General features: G+C 34.2%; 1 protein-coding gene across 1 annotated transcript in view; it reads right to left on the bottom strand.

The window, feature by feature from the left end:
• Nucleotides 1-20,062, bottom strand: part of LRRTM4 (leucine rich repeat transmembrane neuronal 4) — a gene marked incomplete at both ends in the record, with an annotated part of 719,728 nt that overhangs the window by 132,263 nt on the left and 567,403 nt on the right. The window lies entirely within an intron of this gene.

The raw sequence follows: 20,062 nt of genomic DNA on the forward strand, positions 1-20,062 counted from the left end.
ATTAGAGGAAAAAAATCTGAAAGAAATACAAACATATGGAGGGTAAACAACACCCTACTTAATAACCAAGAGATTAGTGAAGAAATCAAAGAGGAAATCAAAAAATAGCCAGAAACAAATTACAATGAAAACACAGTGACTTAAAACCTACGGGATGCAGCAGAAGCAGTCCTAAGAGGTAAGTTTATTGCAATACAATACTACCTTAAGAAACAAGAAACATCTTAAATAAACAACTAAACATTACACCTAAAGCAATTAGGGAAAGAAGAACCCCAAAACCCCAAAGTTAGCAGAAGGAAAGAAATCATAAAGATCAGATCAAAAATAAATGAAAAATAAATGAAGGGAATGATAGCAAATACCAATGAAACTAAAATCTGGGTCTTTTAGAAGATAAGGAAAATTGATAAACCATTAACCAGACACATCAAGAAAAAAGGGAGAAGACTCAAATCAATATAGTTCGAAATGAAAAAGGAGAAGTAACAACTGACACTGCAGAAATACAAAGGATCATGAGAGATTACTACAAGCAACGTTATGCCAATAAAATGGACAACCTGGAGGAAATGGACAAATTCTCAGAAATGCACAACCTTCTGAGACTGAACCAGGAAGAAATAGAAAATATGAACAGACCAATCACAAGCACTGAAATTGAAACTGTGATTAAAACTCTTCCAACAAACAAAAGGGCAGGACCAGATGGCTTCACAGGCAAATTCTATCAAACATTTAGAGAACAGATAACACCTATCCTTCTCAAATGCGTACAAAATATAGCAGAGGGAGGAACACTCCCAAACTCATTCTAACAAGGCCACTGTCACTCTGATACCAATACCAGACAACGATGTCACAAAGAAAGAAAAGTACTAGCCAATATCACTGAAGAACATAGATGCAAAAATCCTCAGCAAAATACTAGCAAAAAGAATCCAATAGCACATTAAAAGTATCATACACTCTGATCAAGTGTGGTTTATTCCAGAAATCCAAGGATTATTCAATATATGCAAATCAATCAACATGATAAACTATATTGACAAATTGAAAGAGAAAAAACATATGATCATCTCAATAGATGCACAGAAAGCTTTAGACAAAATTCAAAACCAATTTATGATAAAAACCTTCCAGAAAGTAGGCATAGAGGGAACTTTCCTCAACAAAATAAAGGCCATATATGACAAACCTACTGCCAACATCATCCTCAATGGTGAAAAAGTGAAAACATTTCCACTAAGATCAGGAACAAGACAAGGTTGCCCACTCCCACCACTAGTATTCACATAATTTTGTAACTTTTAGCCACAGCAATTAGAGAAGAAATAGAAATAAAAAGAATCCATATTGGAAAAGAAGAAGTAAAGCTGTCACTGTTTGCAAATGACATGATACTATACATAAAGAATCCTAAAGATGCTACCAGAAAACTACTAGAGCTAATCAATGAATTTGGTAAAGTAGCAGGATACAAAATGAATGCACAGAAATCTCTAGCATTCTTATACACTAATGATGAAAAATCTGAAAGTGAAATTGAGAAAACACTCCCATTTACCATTGCCACAAAAAGTATAAATATCTAGGAATAAACCTACCTAAGGAAACAAAAGACCAGTATGCAAAAAATTATAAGACACTGATGAAAGAAATTAAAGATGATACAAATAGATGGAGAAATATACCATGTTCTTGGATTGGAAGAATCAACCTTGTGAAAATGATGCTACTACCCAAAGCAATCTACAGATTCAATGCAATACCTATCAAACTACTACTGGCATTTTTCAGAGAACTAGAACAAAAAATTCACAATTTGTATGGAAACAAAAAAGACCCCGAATAGCCAAAGTAATCTTGAGAAAGAAAAACGGAACTGGAGGAATCAGGCTCCCTGACTTTGGACTATACTACAAAGCTACAGTAATCACGACAGTATGGTAGTGGCACAGAAACAGAAATATATATCAATGGAACAGGATAGAAAGCCCAGAGATAAACTCATGCACATATGATCATCTTATCTTTGATAAAGGAGGCAAGAATATACAGTGGAGAAAAGATAGCCTCTTCAATAAGTGGTTCTGGGAAAACTGGACAGCTACATGTAAAAGAATGAAATTAGAACACTCCCTGTCACCATACACAAAAATACACTCAGAATGGATTATAGACCTAAATATAAGTCCAGACACCATCAAACTCTTAGAGGAAAACATAGGCAGAACACTCTATGACATAAATCACAGTAAGATCCTTTTTGACCCACCTCCTAGAGAAACAGAAATAAAAACAAAAATAAACAAATGGGACCTAATGAAACTTAAAAGCTTTTGCACAGCAAAGGAACCTATAAACAAGACCAAAAGACAACCCTTAGAATGGGAGAAACTATTTGCAAATGAACCAACTGACAAATGATTAATCTCCAAAACATAAAAGCAACTCATGTAGCTCAATATCAAAAAAACAAACAAAAAAATCCAAAATGGGCAGAAGACCTAAATAGACATTTCTCCAAAGAAGATATACACATTGCCAACAAACACATGAAAGAATGCTCAGCATCATTAATCATTAGAGAAATGCAAAGCAAAACTACAATGAGATATCATCTAACACCAGTCAGAATGGCCATCATCAAAAAATCTACAAACAATAAATCCTGAAGAGGGTGTGGAGAAACGGGAACCCTCTTGTTCTATTGGTGGGAATGTAAATTGATACAGCTACAATGGAGAACAGTATGCAAGTTCCTTAAGAAAAGAAAAATAAAACTGCCATATGACACAGAAATCCCACTACTGGGCATATACCCTGAGAAAACCATAATTCAAAAAGATTCATGTACCAAAACTTTCATTGCAGCTCTATTTACAATAGCCAGGACATGGAAGCAACCTAAGTGTCCATCAACAGATAAATGGATTAAGAAGATGTGGCACATATATACAATGGAATATTACTCAGACATAAAAGGGAACAAAACTGAGTTATTTGTAATGAGGTGCATGAACCTAGGGACTGTCATACAGAGTGAAGTAAGTCAGAAAGAGCAAAACAAAAGCACATGCCCTCACATATATATGGAGTCTAAAAAAAAAATAGTAAGAAGAACCTAGGGGCAAGATGGGAATAAAGATATAAAGATGCAGACCTACTAGAGAATGGACTTGACGAAACGGGGAGGGGGAAGTGTAAGTTGGGACAAAGTGAGAGAGTGGCATGGACATATATACACTTCCAAACATAAAACAGATAGCTAGTGGGGAGCTGCCACATAGCCCAGGGAGATCAGCTTGGTGCTTTGTGACCACCTAGAGGGGTGGGATAGGGAGTGTGGAAGGGAGGAAGATGCAAGAGGGAAGAGATATGGAGACATATGTATATGTATAACTGATTCACTTTGTTATAAAGCAAAAACTAACACGCCATTGTAAAGAACTTATACTCTAATGAAGATGTTAAAAAGAAAAATCAATACAGGCAAATCTTGTTTCATTGACTCCTTTACTAGCTTCTCTCACATACTCCCCATTTTCTACTGTCCTTGTGTCTACAGAGTCTCTAAAAGATAAATACAGGTTTTAATGTAGCCACAATGCTATTATTAAACTTAAAAAAATTCATTCTGTAATATCATCCAAATTCCAATTAGCATTCAAGTTGAATTGATTGTCTCATATTTTTAAAGTTTATTGTTTTCTTCCTAAGCTTATATAAAATGGTTAAAAATCCAGGAATTTTATAATAGTTTTATTCATAAGTGGGTGGCAGATTATATTGCAAACAGTTGCTTAGGCTATACAACCAGGAGTTAACTTTTTCAGTGACTGTCAAACAATACTTGTAATTTCTAGAACAACACATTTGCAGAGATTATGTGTATTCCTGATTATAGCTGCTTCTTGTGGAGAGCAGGGGCATGCTTATGGTGTAGCTCCATGACCACTATGACAGAAATGTTGGATGCCTATGATTATTTAGGAAAGGACAGAGGTGATAAACCCTGGTCACCAGATTGATAGATAAGAGATGGCTGAGGGTAAGGTAAGACCACAGAGTGTTTTGTCTGGACCTAATAGTTTAGATGTTCAGCTCTTCTATACTACTGGTTATAATAGGCACTATGTAACTATTTGTTGAAGGAAATATAAATGCTTTTTACCAGAATTATGCTTTGTCTAACATTACTAGTATTTGCCACTGGCATTATTTTTTTCTGTTTGTTTTACCTATATGGGCAGTTATTCATCCCTCTATTATTATTTTTAAATGACATTTTCTTTTAGATGCAAACAGCATTTAGTTGTTATTTGTTTTTGAACTTGTTTTGGAGTCACTGACTCATTAAAATTTTTACAAAATTAACCTTTATTTCAATAATTTACAAACATAGTCTTATTTTCATGTTTATTCTTATATTTCTTAGCCACTACATATTTTTCCTTATACTTTTTCTATTGAATAGTTTTTATTCTCAACCCCATGCATATCCCATATATTCTAGGAAAGCTTTTTCTTTGTGTTTATTAAATTATAGTTTGGCACTTAATTTAGTCAAATCCCACCACACTAGTATAATGCACAAAATTCTGAAATGTGTGTTGTTTTGATGCTATTTCCTTACCATATTTCACAAAGGCTAATTGAAATAACCTTATTTTAGTTATGTCAGTGGTAATTCGGTGCTAATTTGGATTAAGTATATGGTCACCAGTCATCTTCAAAGAGGAATGTCTTCTTATTCTTTTTCACACTCCTGAAATAGTCACATAGGATGATCCACACATGAGGCATTTTTAATATTGTTGTTTCAGAGATGTAAAATATTTTTGACTTAGCTTGTTTTGACACTTAACCTGTTTTTGCTTAGGTTCTTGATTGTCTTTCTGCAGAGGAAGTACTATTGGGGGAATACACTGAAATTTCTTAACTAGAGTGGAGCCTTGATAGCTGGGTACCATTTTATAAAAGATTAAGTGAGAAATAGAGACAAACCAATTTATGTGTTTCTGAAATTTTCTGTTACAGAAAATCATTTACCTTCAGAAACACTCTTTTACCAAACACATTTTAAAACCAAGGCAAAATACACATAATAAATATTATAGTGGTTCGCTTTAAATTAGAACTCAGGTATCCAAACTGTACCACACTGCCTTTACAATATATTTTCCTGAACTCTTCTCATTTGTTCTCTATGAGCCCTACATCATTATGTAGATAAACTGCATATCCATCCCATTTATCTTCTTCTTTGGCTCATTGGAGCCATGGCCACAATTCAGCAAGGACTTGATGGATTGAAATAAAGCCGATTTGTGTATCTATCCCAAATCCAAAGACTATTCCAATTCTATTCAATTTAAAAGGTACTACAAAATTTCCATTCTACGCCAACGTTCTTTTAGGTATTGAAGGCAATAGAAAGATAAATATGTATAGCTCATTCTGCTATAATGTTTGCTTTAAAAATGCACATTAGGGCTTCCCTGGTGGCACAGAGATTGAGAGTCCACCTGCCGATGCAGGGGACATGGGTTCGTGCCCCGGTCCGGGAAGATCCCACATGCCTCGGAGCAGCTGGGCCCATGAGCCATGGCCTCTGAGCCTGCGTGTCCGGAGCTTGTGCTCCACAACGGGAGAGGCCATAACAGTGAGAGGCCCGCATACTGAAAAAATAAATAAATAAATAAATGCACATTAGTCCCAACATCACTGATATATTAAGGAACAATCTGAGCATAACACGAATTTTGCATTTGCTTATGCATGATTTCATCTGTGAGAAACAATAGCTGAATGCAGAAAACTGCACACAGCTGAACTGAGCTACTGGGTAGGAATTCACAAAACACACACACGCTCCTCAAACATCTACCAGCTACCTCCATTAACTACATGTGTTATAATCCCCATTGATCCACATCTTGTGTTAAAATGTTTCATCCAATTTCATGTAGCTCTCCTATCACCACTTCACAATAACTCACAAGCTGCAACTGTTCTGTTTTAATAGAATTCAAAGATGGCCTCCAATGACTCATGTCTTTGTATTAATCCCTTCTCTTGAGTGGGAGGGACTTATAACTTGCTTCTTATCAACAAAACATGTGAAAGGTGATGGGTTATCTCTCCCATGATCATGATACATCGTATGGTAAAGGTGAAGGAAATTTTCCAATATAATTAAGTTTGTTAATCAGTTAACTTAAACTGACTTAAAGTAGATTATTCGGGGTGAGCCTTACATAATCATGTGAGGCTTTAAAAAGAGGGTCTCAAGGTCAGAGATGAAGGAAGTTAGAGCTCCTCCTCTCCTGCTGTGTTGTGAGCTGACTGTGGGGAAGGGTAGCCTCCAGGAGCTGAGACCTCAATACTGCAACCCAAAAATCTGGCCTGCTTACGTACTGAGTGGAAGAGGACCATAGTTTTAGTAGATATCACTACCTCAGCTGACACCTTGATTTCAGCCTGTGAGACTCTGGGCAGAAAATTCAGCTAAGCCGTGCCTGGACATCTGGTCTATAGAACCGCAAGATTAATAAACAGATGCTGTTTCAAGCCATGAAGTTTGTGGTGATTACCATGCACGCAATAGAAAACAAATGTAGTTTCTGATGCCCACATCCACAAACAAACTTCAGGCCATTTACAATATAAAGTACCATTTTGGGAGCAATATTCATGTATTTCTTAATCATTTACCATGTGTGAAAATATGCTGCTGTTTTTAATAGGTTCCTGTCTTTTCTTAAATGTGTTGCTAATGAAGTTCTTAAGTGTTGTGACCCAACCCCATTTTTCCAATAGGCTCTGTATTTTCTAGTGTGCAATTTTACACAGCATAGTGATTTTTAGGAATACATACGCCATCTTACATTAGAACTGGCTGTATTCACAATATATTTGGGGACAAACCCTTTCACAAATATTTATAATATAAACGTCTTACAAAGAGTAAAAACTTTTTCTAATAGTATTCAATGTAGTTGCCATATTTACCCTCAAACTATCTTTTTAAAGTAATGAACAGTTTGTGAGGCCTTCAGAAATAAAACCAAGTTATTACAAGGCTGCTCTTTCCAATCTCTACCCTCATAAATGAGAGGTGAGTCTGAGACTTTATTTAGGAATTACTATAGTAAGTGAATTTTTTCTAAGTTCTACTTTTTGTAAATTGAGGGATCTGATTTGTTTTCTCTTCTGAGGTTATAAGGTTCTCCATTCAGGGACTATTTAGAGGACTCAGTTAAATATGGAATGTATTTAAGAATACTTTCATTAAGGACTAACCACGATCTTAAAAACATTCATTTTTTCAAATATAGATAAAATAAAATTATTATAAATAGTCTTACAAACAAAATCACTTTAGAAAAGGCTATGCCACTGCCAGTCAACAATAATACTGATTCTCTCTATATTAGGTCCAATACATTTTATACATAACACATGCATTCTCTAGTTTACTCCCTCTAATGAAAGCCCATCATTGTCTAGTACTGAAGAGTAAATTGTTGGAGTAAGAGAAAACTAAATTACAGTTGACATTTTCATGAATTGTTATAAGTATGATGATAATGGTGCTTTCATGAAGAAAAAAGAAATTTCCTCTCAAGTGCATCCACATACTGCTCTGTATCTTAAAATTTCCTCAAACTACTTCAGAAAAGCTCATATAAATATGAAATGACTTCCTAGTTTCAATAGGAACAAAGCAAGGCATATGAACATGTGTCAAGATGATGAATGGAGACATAATATATTATATCTGTTTAATTTATTTCTGCATTCAAATTGCAAATCAACAACTATTTATGGTGATTTTACTTTTGATGTTTTCATTTATGTTTATTAATACTTAAGCTGTTTGCAGTAGTTAGGTTTTGTATGCTTGAAGTTGATTTCTACAGAGGTCTTTATCAGTGGTCATCTTACATTTTTCCGGGGAGCCTTCCCTTTGTTATACTTACATGACCACATGATGTACTGCTGTATTTATATACATAGTTTGTTTGTTTTGGAATGTGAATCTGTCCCAAATTGAACCAATCAAATTCCTTCTTTGGAAGTTTAGAATGTGAGGGGATTAAGATATCTGTAAAGGCCTCTCCAATATAAAAAGTTCATGATATAAAACTTTGTTCTTCTTGATAGCTGTGATTAGCTCAAGTCAAGTGTGAGGGATAATGGAGATAAACCAGAAACAGAGACAAAGATGAAATGGAAAAGACTTGATGGTAAATCTTGATTCTTGAAGCTACCCTCTTTTCCATGATCTGGTTTTCCAACAGTTATGTATTTCAAGAATAAATTAGTTCTCCTCCACTAATTTACTTTGATGTCTGCCATTTGCAAGGGAATCCTAATTAATAAACTGTTACAGAGGTAACAAATGAACATATGTAATTTAGCTTCGCAGCTTGTGCCTTATGCTTTCTCAGTTTACAAGTTCAGTCTAATGTTTTGGTCTCTTTTTCTAGAGTTTTTTTCAGTTTTAAAACACTGATATCTGTCTATAAGGTATTCAACAGTTGAAACAGGAGACAGTGAGGTTAAACAGGTAAAATGAGGTAACTCTCCTCTAATCTAAGCAATAAGATTTATTTTCTCATAAGATTTATTACTTTGAAGGTCTTGTTTTTGAAAATCAATTACACTAAAGTGATACAAATAAACTGACTAATTTTATAAAACACATACTCCAATTACCTTCCTAAATTTCATGCTCCTGGAAGGCAGATAATGTGTCTTTCCAATTGTTATATGGCTTTACATCAGATATATAGTAGTCACATAATAAACATTTGTTGAACTGAATAGAAGGACAGGAGCCATGTGGATGTGGGAATTTGGGTTTGTGACAAAAGTCACACTTTAGAATCACACTTCATCTCTAATGCTTTAAATTCTTTAAAATATTGATAAAATAAAAATTCAGTGTTAATTGGCATTCTCTATTTTGACTGTCAGTTCTCTCATTTAAAACATTAAAAGCGGTATAATGTATAATTTACTGAGTAACAGCAAAAGCCATCCCAAAGTGTTATGAATTTGTTTAAACAAGTGCAGGACGAGAGGCTGAGATGTAAAGACTTTTAATTTTGTGGTTTCAAGATCAAATTCTGCAGTGTGCCTGGGGGTCTGACCACTACTCATGCAGAAGTTTTGAGGATTTTTGATGATGTAGAAAAATCAGTGGTGAAAGATCAAAGACTGGAACATTGAGGGCAAACACGGGTTCATGCATTTTAAAGGCAGTCATGTCTGAAATAATTTCAATGCATAGAATGAAGCTGCTGGGGCTGGTGAAATGAGCATTTAAGGAAGCCAATTTACCTTCTCTTTAGATAAACAGGAAAAGAACACTGTAGTCCAAAACATTGTTTCTCAATTTTTTCAAGCTAGCTGAAAGAACTTTAATCAGTTCAAGGAATAAGAATGATTGCCAAGGTTTCTGCTTAATTACTGATAATTTTCCTGATAATTCCACCTTTTGACTTAACAGAATGAAAAAAAATAATTAAAAACTATCAAAATGCAAGACTGTGGTGTAATCATCTTTAATATAAAATCATATTAAACCTATTTTCTGTGATTGGTTCTATGTTACTGTATTTAATTTCACATGAACTTTAGAAAGTTTTATGTAATGTAGTATGCTCTTAATTTTAGAGGGAGTTGGATATGGTTTTTGTGAGAATTACACTGCAAAAGTGTGCAGTTGATCAAATTATAGGTTTAGGGTTCTACCGAAGGAAAAAACCTCCTTAGGATAGAACTGACTGCACATTTTAACCAAAAGCTGAAGCTCACCAGCTCAGCTTCTTCTACAAGCTCAAGGTCTGAATGTTTCAAAGAAATAAAAACAAACTAGGCCACCAAAGAGTTAAGTGTCAGAAATATTAGTAAGAAGAAGAAAGAGGTTGTGGGGTTTTGTTTGTTTGTTTTTTTCGTTTTCCCTTTGTGGATTGTTCTTATTTGTTAAATCATCTCTCCTTTTCCTCTCTTTCAATTTCATCACAGAGATGGCCTGGAGAACCCTCATACTAGGAGGAGCAGTCTACATCTGCTAAAGACCTAAAATGATCAGCAAAATAGGGCCCATAGGCCACATCCATCTTGTTCCACATCAAACCTTACTATGCTCATTTGTTTTGAATCATCTTCGGCTGCTTTCATGCTGCCATGGCAAAGATGAGTGGTTGCAACAATGGTCTTATAGCCCACAAATCTTGATTTGCATATATTAACTGGACATTTACAGAAAATATTTGTTGAACCACCAGAGTTGGGTTCGGGTGGAAGAAGTATAAACTGAGAATTTTCAGCTGACTCTGCTCTAGTACTTAGTTTTTTCTATCTTGGTTTTTCCTTTGAGAAGTCCTTTGCCAGTAGAGTGAGAAAATCTAAATATCCTAGTACAGACTTCAGGAAAAGTGAGAAGAGCAGACATGCTTCTAGTCTTGACTTTAAGTTAAATGTGCCAAGTAAGGTCTTAAACTACACACGTAGTCCAGCATAATTCAACAAGGCACAGACTGTGGGAGTTTAAAGCCAAGCTCATCTTAACATAGCAATAAAGTGAACATTTGCCCAGCATTCTCTCCATGTAAATCCCTCATGGATCTAGTGTAGGACAGGTCTCAGAGTCCAGTCACATGCCCTAGCATCAGTGATCTGACTCAAAAAGCATACTGCTTCAAGATGAATGTTAAAGGAACCTCACATATCCTATCTTTTGAGCTTGTTCATTCATAAAGAATAGAAAAAAAAATAGGTGAATCTGTTTTGTAATAGAGCTCTAAAAATAAGTCAATTGCAATTGCTTTTATTTATTTATTTTTTAATTTGACTTATAGCATATTTTTTTTAGGATGAAACCAGTTTAAGTTGGAGAACTACCTCTAACTGTGGGATTTTTTTGTTGGTGATGTTTTTCTTTTTCTTTTTTTTTTTTTCATTTATTATCTCTCTGCAGAGAGATTGAAGATCAGTACCATTTCGACTTCAGACTCTGTGTAATAATGGTGTAATTTCTAACAGCCAATCACAACAAACCCATAAAACTTGTCTTAATGGGATTTTGCTTTGAGCACCATCTGTAATTAGGTAGGGGCTTACCACTGCAACTCCATTACTGTGATTTTTAGGTGAGTGTCTTGGGGCTCCTTTGCCCTCTGTGTTTCCAAGCTTCACAGCATTCACTGAACATTAGGTAAGCTTCTTCTGATGCTGAGGCACACGTGCGCACACACACACACACACACACACACCCCACAGTATGGTTAATATCCATCAACAGTTCTGTAATTATTAAATGTGTCTGTGCTGAAAGTTTTGCTCTTATTTTACTATTATTTCTTCCTTTTTGCACATATTGGCTCTTTTGATGTAAGTATAATCCAATCTAGAGACAGAAGTAAACACAGATGCTGCACCAGAACTATGCTGATGACACCATCTGCTTTCTGCAGTTCTCTCTTGGTCATTGATTTCTCTGAGAGATTTTCTTCAAAATAGTTGGACAATCTTATGGCATGTTGTGTGACATATGGAGTGCTTTTTCACTAGTGACTTCAGCGTGCTGGAGTTGAGAAAGCAAGGGATATGGAATCAGATGGATAGATGGATAGAAGTCTGGGTTTCCTCACTGGATATAGTCAAGTGTCCTTCCTGTCCTTAGTCTTCTAATCTCTAAAATAATGACCAATGTCATAGAGATGCCTAATAGGTGCTATGATAAATAACTGATAAGACATTGAAAATGCTTGATAAATTATAAAGTGCTATTTAAAAATAAATTATAATTGTATTTTTCTTACAATTTTCTCAGTGGAAGTCAAATCATCTCTAACATCAAAAAGGAAAGTTCTCACTTCAGCCCTAGTGATATTTATACCACTTCTGTCAGCATTGCTTAAAAACTCATAGACCCTGTTTGATTTTTGTGGTATTAAACTTTTGTTTGAAGAATTTGCACGCATTTGTTTTATAGTGGTATCTTAACTATGTAAGAAAAAGGCTATAGGATTATAGTACAAAATCAATGAGGAAGAAAGAGAGAAAAAATTGAGAGAAAAAAGAACCTTTGGAAATAAAAATTAAGTAAAAAACATATCAAATTTCTTTATCAACTATGAAACCCATGTTATTGTGATATCTCCTATATCCATCAAATAAATAAGAAAGCTATTAAATAGAGGTGATTATTTACATTCTGGGCATTTTTTAGGAGAAATATAAGCATACATTAATAAATATTAGCAATACTACTCATGTCTCAACATTATGTTAAACTCATCTTCTGTAATGAAATGAAGAAATATAGCATAGTGGAAACCATTTCCTTAGTCTCCCCATAATTCTGTGCTTTGGCCTTTTGTCTTTCTGCTCTCCTTGATTTTTCCCTTGACAATTTCTTTTTTGATTCATGAGTAGTATGGTGAAAGCTTCCCTGAAGTGCCCATAGCCTGCCTGTATGTATTCTCAATGTTCTTTCTCGGTCTCACTCTTACTTTCTCCCTCTTGCTCTCTTTACTTCCCCCATTTTCTGATGCCTCCCAGCTGCCTTATTGATCAGGACAGTCCCCCCTTACCCTCAGGGTTGAATGGACAAAATCCAATTGGCTGGCTAAATACATATGTTCTCTATAGGGCTTGATTTAAAGGAGTAAAGTAAACAAACCAAAAGAAAACCAAAAAAAAAAAAAAAAAAACCAAAAAAACTATTTACACCGCAGGTCTAATGTGCTTTCTTCAGTCTAAATTTACTACACCTAAAGCTGATATTTTGATATATATCTTTTTTTTTTTTTTTGCAGTACACCGGCCTCTCACTGTTGTGGCTTCTCCCATTGTGGAGCACAGGCTCCAGACGCACAGGCTCAGCGGCCATGGCTCACGGGCCTAGCTGCTCCATGGCATGTGGGATCTTCCTGGACTGGGGCACGAACCCACGTCCCGTGTATCGGCAGGCAGACTCTCAACCACTGCACCACCAGGGAAGCACTTTTGATACATATCTTACTCTTATTTTAGTTTTCAAATGATCCAGAATCATTGAGTGTGGGACTTATAACTAATTAGTACCTTCAAAAATCCAACAAATATTTTCGATATCCAGGTAGTTTTCATCAGGTTGAAAGAAAGAAAGATAGCAGAGCAGAGAGGCCAGTAAGTGAAAGAATAGTCTTAAGATGTACAGGTATATCTCCATAAGATATTTGGCTCCAATTACTCTAATGTGGGAATTGATCAAAGCAATCACAGTGACTACTGTGTTATCCCCCTTTTCCCCTTATTTAAAGTGAATTTTATTCTGTTTATCATGCTCATCTTTCATATTGTATATTGACTGAGACAGAAACAGGTACCTTGAGACATGGGCATTACATCCAAATGTGACCACATCCCAAGTGGTTGGAATTTGAGCTGAAAACATGAATTAACTGAAACCTTGATGATATTGCCTTTAGGGAGGGAGAAAATATGTTCATATATGAGAAGGGCTCTGAATATTATCTGGGTGATCAAAGTACAAACTGATGAGAGAGAATTGTTGTCCCCCACTGATAACCCTTATCCACTTTCTCTCTTAGAATTAAAATCTCCAACTTATATATGACACCAAGCTACCCATAATAAAGATATTCCACTGTCTTCATCATAGCTAGGTGTGACCACTCTATTAAACTGTGACAAAGGAATGTGAGTAGAAGTAGTGGGTGCAAGGAATTATCCTTAAAGAAGGAGAGGCACATCCTTCTTTTGTATTCAGTATGTACGTTGGACCTCACTTGTCCATTTGTAAATACAAAGCCATTTTCCAGAATAATATAAAAATTCACTACCAGGTCTGAAAAGCCTATCACTTTCTCATAACACTTTAAAATCTGCCTCAGGAAGATATACTCACTAGTAAATTTTAAAGTAGATGAAACTTTTTTCCAACAACTTCTTTTAGCTTAATTATTTTTTGTAAAATGTCATATTCACTATCAGAAAGGAAATCTATAAGTTATTTCTGAGAGTAATGATGGTGGAGGAAGTAAGCAAATTCATACTAGTGTGTTGGTGACTCACTCTATTAATCCCCTGGAGTGTTTGCCTTTTGAGGAAAATAAATACATACACACACATTACACACATACACATACTATACAGGTATTGCCCTCTTTTAGAAAGTTTGCGTTATGCCATTTTGCTTTTACAAAAGACCTATGTTAGTACCTATTTTTGCTAACCAAAAGAAATCTGAAAAAAGATTTTCACCTCTACGAAAGAGAAAATTGCTTCTTCATTTTAAATCATTTTGGCTTAATAAAAGTTTTCATAGGAACTCTCTACTTTAGAAGAGCAGGGGGATATACACATACCACATGTGCATTCTCTCTATATACACATACATATATGCATATGTGCCTATACATACATAAGACAGGAAAATTTTTGCCTTGAAGAAATTAATTTCAAATGATAGAATTTTACACATTCAGTTGAAGTGCATATAGGAAAATAATTTGAAATACCTGCATTTTCTTCAATTCCTCAAATCCTAATTTTGTTGACACAGGCCTTAGCCAATAAGACAAATAACATTGAATGCAACAGTAAGTCAACTTATGATAAATGACAATAAATGCATCTAAATAGCACATTTTGAAAATCTGTGAAATAACATCAATTCCTTTCATCTGAATTCATATCAAAGTAATCACTGTAAGTAGTCACTTAGAAAGATATGCTTTCTTAAGCAATAGAATTGTACGTTATCCCATTCTATTATTGTAAACCTGCCAATTACTACATATTAAAAATGTTTTTCTGTATCCAAAAATAGGCATTCTTTTTATGCTCACAGTGTTCTATAAATAGCTAATTTTCCAAAATTTGATCATATTTCTAGTACTAGAGTAAGAATCAAATTTTGCATATTTAACTACCTAGAGTAATTAGAGGATGACAAATAGAATTGAGGTATGTAAAAGAAGTGCTTATTAATTTTTTATAATTTGTTACTAAAATTAGTCTCTGGTATTAATGATTGCATAATTTTAGTATATCATGCTTTGAAATAAAAGTATGCAGGGTTTGACCCATTGGTGTACTAGCAGTAGCTATTATACTGATTTGAAAGCTGCCAGATAAATCTCTCTTCATTTACAAGGTATTGATTGGATCAGATACTGATGATTTAAATAAATAAAGAGGGAGACATTTCTGAACACAGCACTAGTGTCGGAGTCAATGAAATGTTCCTGCTGGGTATTTGTTAGTACACCTAGAAATACTAACTTCAGAGGCAGCCATGACATTCCTGGGAAAGTTGATGAAAAGTTTAACCTTTCACTCCAAATTTACATTTTTCCCTTTCCTACTCTACTTAGATATTAAAGATAGAAATTTAAAATATATTGGTAATAGTCTGTCCTACACAGGTACTTCTATGTTGAGAAATAACACCTTCAGGTCAGTGGCCAAGATGCCAACAACATTCATCAATTGATTTACCAGTGTTCACCTTGCATCAGGACTCCAGTTCTCAAAGCAAGATTCTACATTAAATGAAAGTAGAGCACTATGAAGAAAAATCTCATGAGGATTTCAACAAACTTGGATTTTTTTCCTTGTCATTCAGAGTTCCTTCAAAAATGTCACTAGCATTTAATTATGCTAACCATGATAATTAATCAACTAAAGTATATATATATATATATATATGTGTGTGTGTGTGTGTGTGTGTGTATGCATATGCACCTGTATAACTTTATCACAGAGATAAACAATATTGGAAAACAATTATTTAGTGATACAGAGTAACAACCCTGGAGAAGTGTGAAAAAATAATTGAGTTTAAGTGAAAAAACCTGCATTTCTATCCAATTACACACATGACAGTCAAGTGATGAGGTGTAAGCCAGCTAACATATTGGAATCTTGGATGTCTTATGGGTAAAATTCAAATTAGTGTACATTTTTCAGTTACAAGACATACATTTAGTGATATGCTGATAAACATATAACAACCAGTTGTCCAGACCAAGAAAAGCCTCAATCTGTAGCAGTTGCCATTTTTTTGAGAGTAAATATTCCCACCATAGCCAATTTCAAGGTATCAACATGATACCACTGAGCATGGAGGTGGAAAGGGATGCACAGAATCAGGTTTTGTAAGCTGGTGAAAGCTAGTTCCAGTACACACTGCTTCCTTTGGAAAACAGGTGAGCTGTAGTGTGAATCACAAAAAGCAGATGCTCACTAAATCTGTGTTGAGTGGACATATGCATAAAAATATTCGTGAAGGTGATCAACTGATGCAAATCAAAATCTCGTTAATCTAGCTATAAAACAAGGGGGGAATGGAGTATCTAGGAAGTTCTAGTGAAAGGCACTTAGCATAACATTTTGATAACAGCTTTCCCTATATGGGTATGATGGAAAAAGTGGCAAAGAACCAGTGTGGTGGTCATTCTGATCTTTGGATGGAACTTTCATTTTTTTTAACTTGATTTTGTTTGTGCATCAAATAGTTCTTTTATTTTAATTAAGGCATTATGCAAGATGATAGGTGGATCTATCAATAGATTTAATTAAGACATTATGCAAGATGATAGGTGGATTTTATCAATCACTGCATATTGTAAAAAATGCATAAGCTCTAATACCACTTGAATAAATCACTGAATCAAAGCATCGCTTATAAACAATAAAGTGACGTTGATTTTTTTTAACATTTGGGAGCTTTGGCTCTGCTTCATTAAGATTCTCCTGAGTGTTTTCCCTCCCCAGAATTTTTAAAATATGCAATAATAAGCTTTTCATTCCAATGTGTGTGTTGTTTTATAATAATTTCTGGTAAAGAAAATTTCTGTTGGTTGATGGCTGCCTTTCATCAGTTCATTTCAACAGCTTTGATTTTTTTCTCTGGCATTCCTTAGTTCTAATTCCATCTAATTGGCAAGTCCAGAGAGAGTACAAAGATTAGTCCTGACACAGATGTAGAGAACAAACATATGGACACCAAGGAGGGAAAGTGTCTGGGTGTGTGTGTGTGTGATGAATTGGGAGGTTGGGTTTAACATATATACATTAATATGTATAAAATGGATAACTAATAAGAACCTGCTGTATAAAAAAAAAATACAATTCAAAAATTAAAAAAAAAAACAAACTTCATTTGGCCCGAACTGCCTGGCAGACTTAAGTATTTGTCAAAGAATCGTACTGATCATATTTTAGAAATTGGGATGAAACTATTGTGACATTTCTTAATTTCAGAGGCAAAAGAATATAAATTATTGTAAAAAAGTATATCTCAAATTGTAATGACAGTCTTAGAACAATTTTCCTGATTATGGATCACATAATTTCATTAGAAAGAGCTTCATCGTAACTGCTTTTTATTGTTTGTAGTTATGTTTTGGGAGATGTGATTTGACACATGGTATGTTTGCATATGAGAATTAATGAACTGGATTTTAATAAGCCTCACTGAGTGAAATGAGATACTACATTTTGAGTGATGTAGAATTTGTATCTGACATTTTCCTTCATTTTTAAACAATTGTTCAAACAACTTTAGATATAAAAGCTCAGTGGGTTTTGTTTTGTTTTTTAGGAAGAGTACTTATAATGCTGTTCTGTTAATCGTAGTTATATGCAAGCTGGAAGGCTATTATGGAGAGTTATTTTTGAAAGACATTAGTGTTTTTATAATATTATATCTGAAAAAATTAATAGGGAAAGCAAATAAAATGTTTTAAATTATTCACATTTTATTTATCTATATCAAAAATGATCTAATTTTCATCCTGTGTTCTTTTTACTTTTTAAAGTGTGTATATACAGTCTTATCTTCTAATTTTATGTATCACAGAGAATTCCAGCAAAGAAATGCCTGGGGAAGGCAAAGGAGCAAAGCAGATTAAGCATTCAATTGTTTGTTATTCTTTGTAGCAAAATTATTCTCTATAGAAACTTCTGTGTCTATGAAGAATGTTTGGAGGATCTGTTGGCATCAACGGTTGGTTAAGCACACCTTTGGCATTCTTGTTCTGTAAAATTATTTGTGACACAGACCCTATGATGATGACACTTTTCTATTATGCTAATAGTAGAGAGAACAGATTATCATCTAAGAAATTCTATTCAAGAAAACTTGGAATCAACCTAAATATCCTTTAACAAGGGAGGTGATGAATAACATTTCTGTACTCTATTCTTTCCCATTGCCCCTTTTCCATCCTCACTCTTTGTAGGAATTCTTTGAGCAAAATAATGCATTAAAATTCAGTCACATGAACCATGTTAAGAGAGATATCATTTTGTCCTAGATGTAGGGTTTGGAATTTGGATGAGCCAAGGGTTTGAGCCAGAACGAGATTGAAGGAGTGACAGTATGAAATAGAATGAAATTGATAGTGGGATGAAAAGATGAAGTCAGGTGTTGGAGTGAATAAGACATGCTGACCAAAGACAAGGGTGAGGGAAATTTTAGTGCCCATGTTAAACTAACTCAGCTAAGAATAAAAAGCAACCACAGAGGAAGAGTGTATAAATGTTTGTATTATTCCCTGAGCTCTAAGTATATTAATAGTCTAGTGGTATCATATGGTTATTTCTGATACAGAGTGTCATTTGGTCTATTCAAGCATTTTAGGGATATTCATATAATAGCTGCCTTCTATCAGTGATGACGTGAACATTCTGTGAAGAAATCCCAAGCATTCTGAAAGTTAAAAAACAGAAAAAAAATTAAATTTATTTAAGTATAGTATTAATGAAGAAGTATTATTTGTTTTATAAAAACAAATATTCCTAAAACTATCCTCTTGGTATTATAAAAATCAAATTTAATTGCAATAGACCACTCAAGTAATGAAGGACTCAACTCCCACTTGTCTTCATTGAATTGTGGGGTTATGTAACATATCAATTTTTTATTTATGTGTGTGTGGTCAAAGGGATATTTGACAGGGAGTATGGAAATCTGGTGCCTTTTCATATATTTGTGACATTGTGAAAACATTTAACATCTTATCTTCAGTTTATCTACAAATCATAAGCTATACAATATGTTAAGTCATTTCCAGATATGAATTTTATACCTATTTGGATCCCCCTAGATGTTCAGTTATGAATTTATTTTACTTTGCATTAACATTGAATTCAAGTAAATCATTATTCAATCATAATTAATATTTCATATATTTTCTCTTGATTTATATAGGATAAACTATTAAAATAAACTTGTTTAAATGTTAAATATATATGTGAATGTGTTTATGCAAATTTATTCTTAAGTTTATATATGGAAAATTAAGTACTTTTACAGAGAGGGTGATATTCTTACATATTTTGTGTTAAGACTTCTGGCATCCTACTCATTTAGGCATGAACCCAGAAGAAATGTAAGATGTGATATACCTTCTAAATAATAGAGTTCACATATTTTAGGCATTGGGCATAGAATACATCTGGCCTCAATTTGCACATGTGGTTCACTGGAAATAATTTATTTGTTATCTTAAGCATAGTGTCTAGTGCATAAAGAGAACACAAAAGGTATGTATAATGCTATTGATCATTATGATAATAATAATAATGACAATAATAATGATAATTATGCTATTCTTTTATGACTATTACCTGATACCTACTGACTTCTATGAAAAACTCAAGGCTTTTGAATCCTGGTCACTTCATTCCCTGATGCCTCTCCACACAAAAGCAGAAATATTAATAACATAGGATCATTGTCAAGGATATTGATTATATTCCAATTCTAGGCCTTGAGTCTCCCTGCTTTCTGGGATATGCTTCTTTCCAGGCCTGAGACAGATAATTTAGATCAACCCTGCAGTAAACATTAGGGAAAATATGCACTTTCCTCTTCTTTTGCCTTAGACTTTTTCTTGCCTTCAAAATAGTAAGATAGTTTTATAGATAAAATTTAGAGGAAAAAAGAACTAAGGAATCCATTAAATTTATTGGAGTTAAAATTTCAGGCCTACCTTCTCAACACAAGATTTTTTGCATATCTATG

Source organism: Hyperoodon ampullatus (assembly GCF_949752795.1).
Source record: "Hyperoodon ampullatus genome assembly, chromosome: 15".
Taxonomy (NCBI): domain Eukaryota; kingdom Metazoa; phylum Chordata; class Mammalia; order Artiodactyla; family Ziphiidae; genus Hyperoodon; species Hyperoodon ampullatus.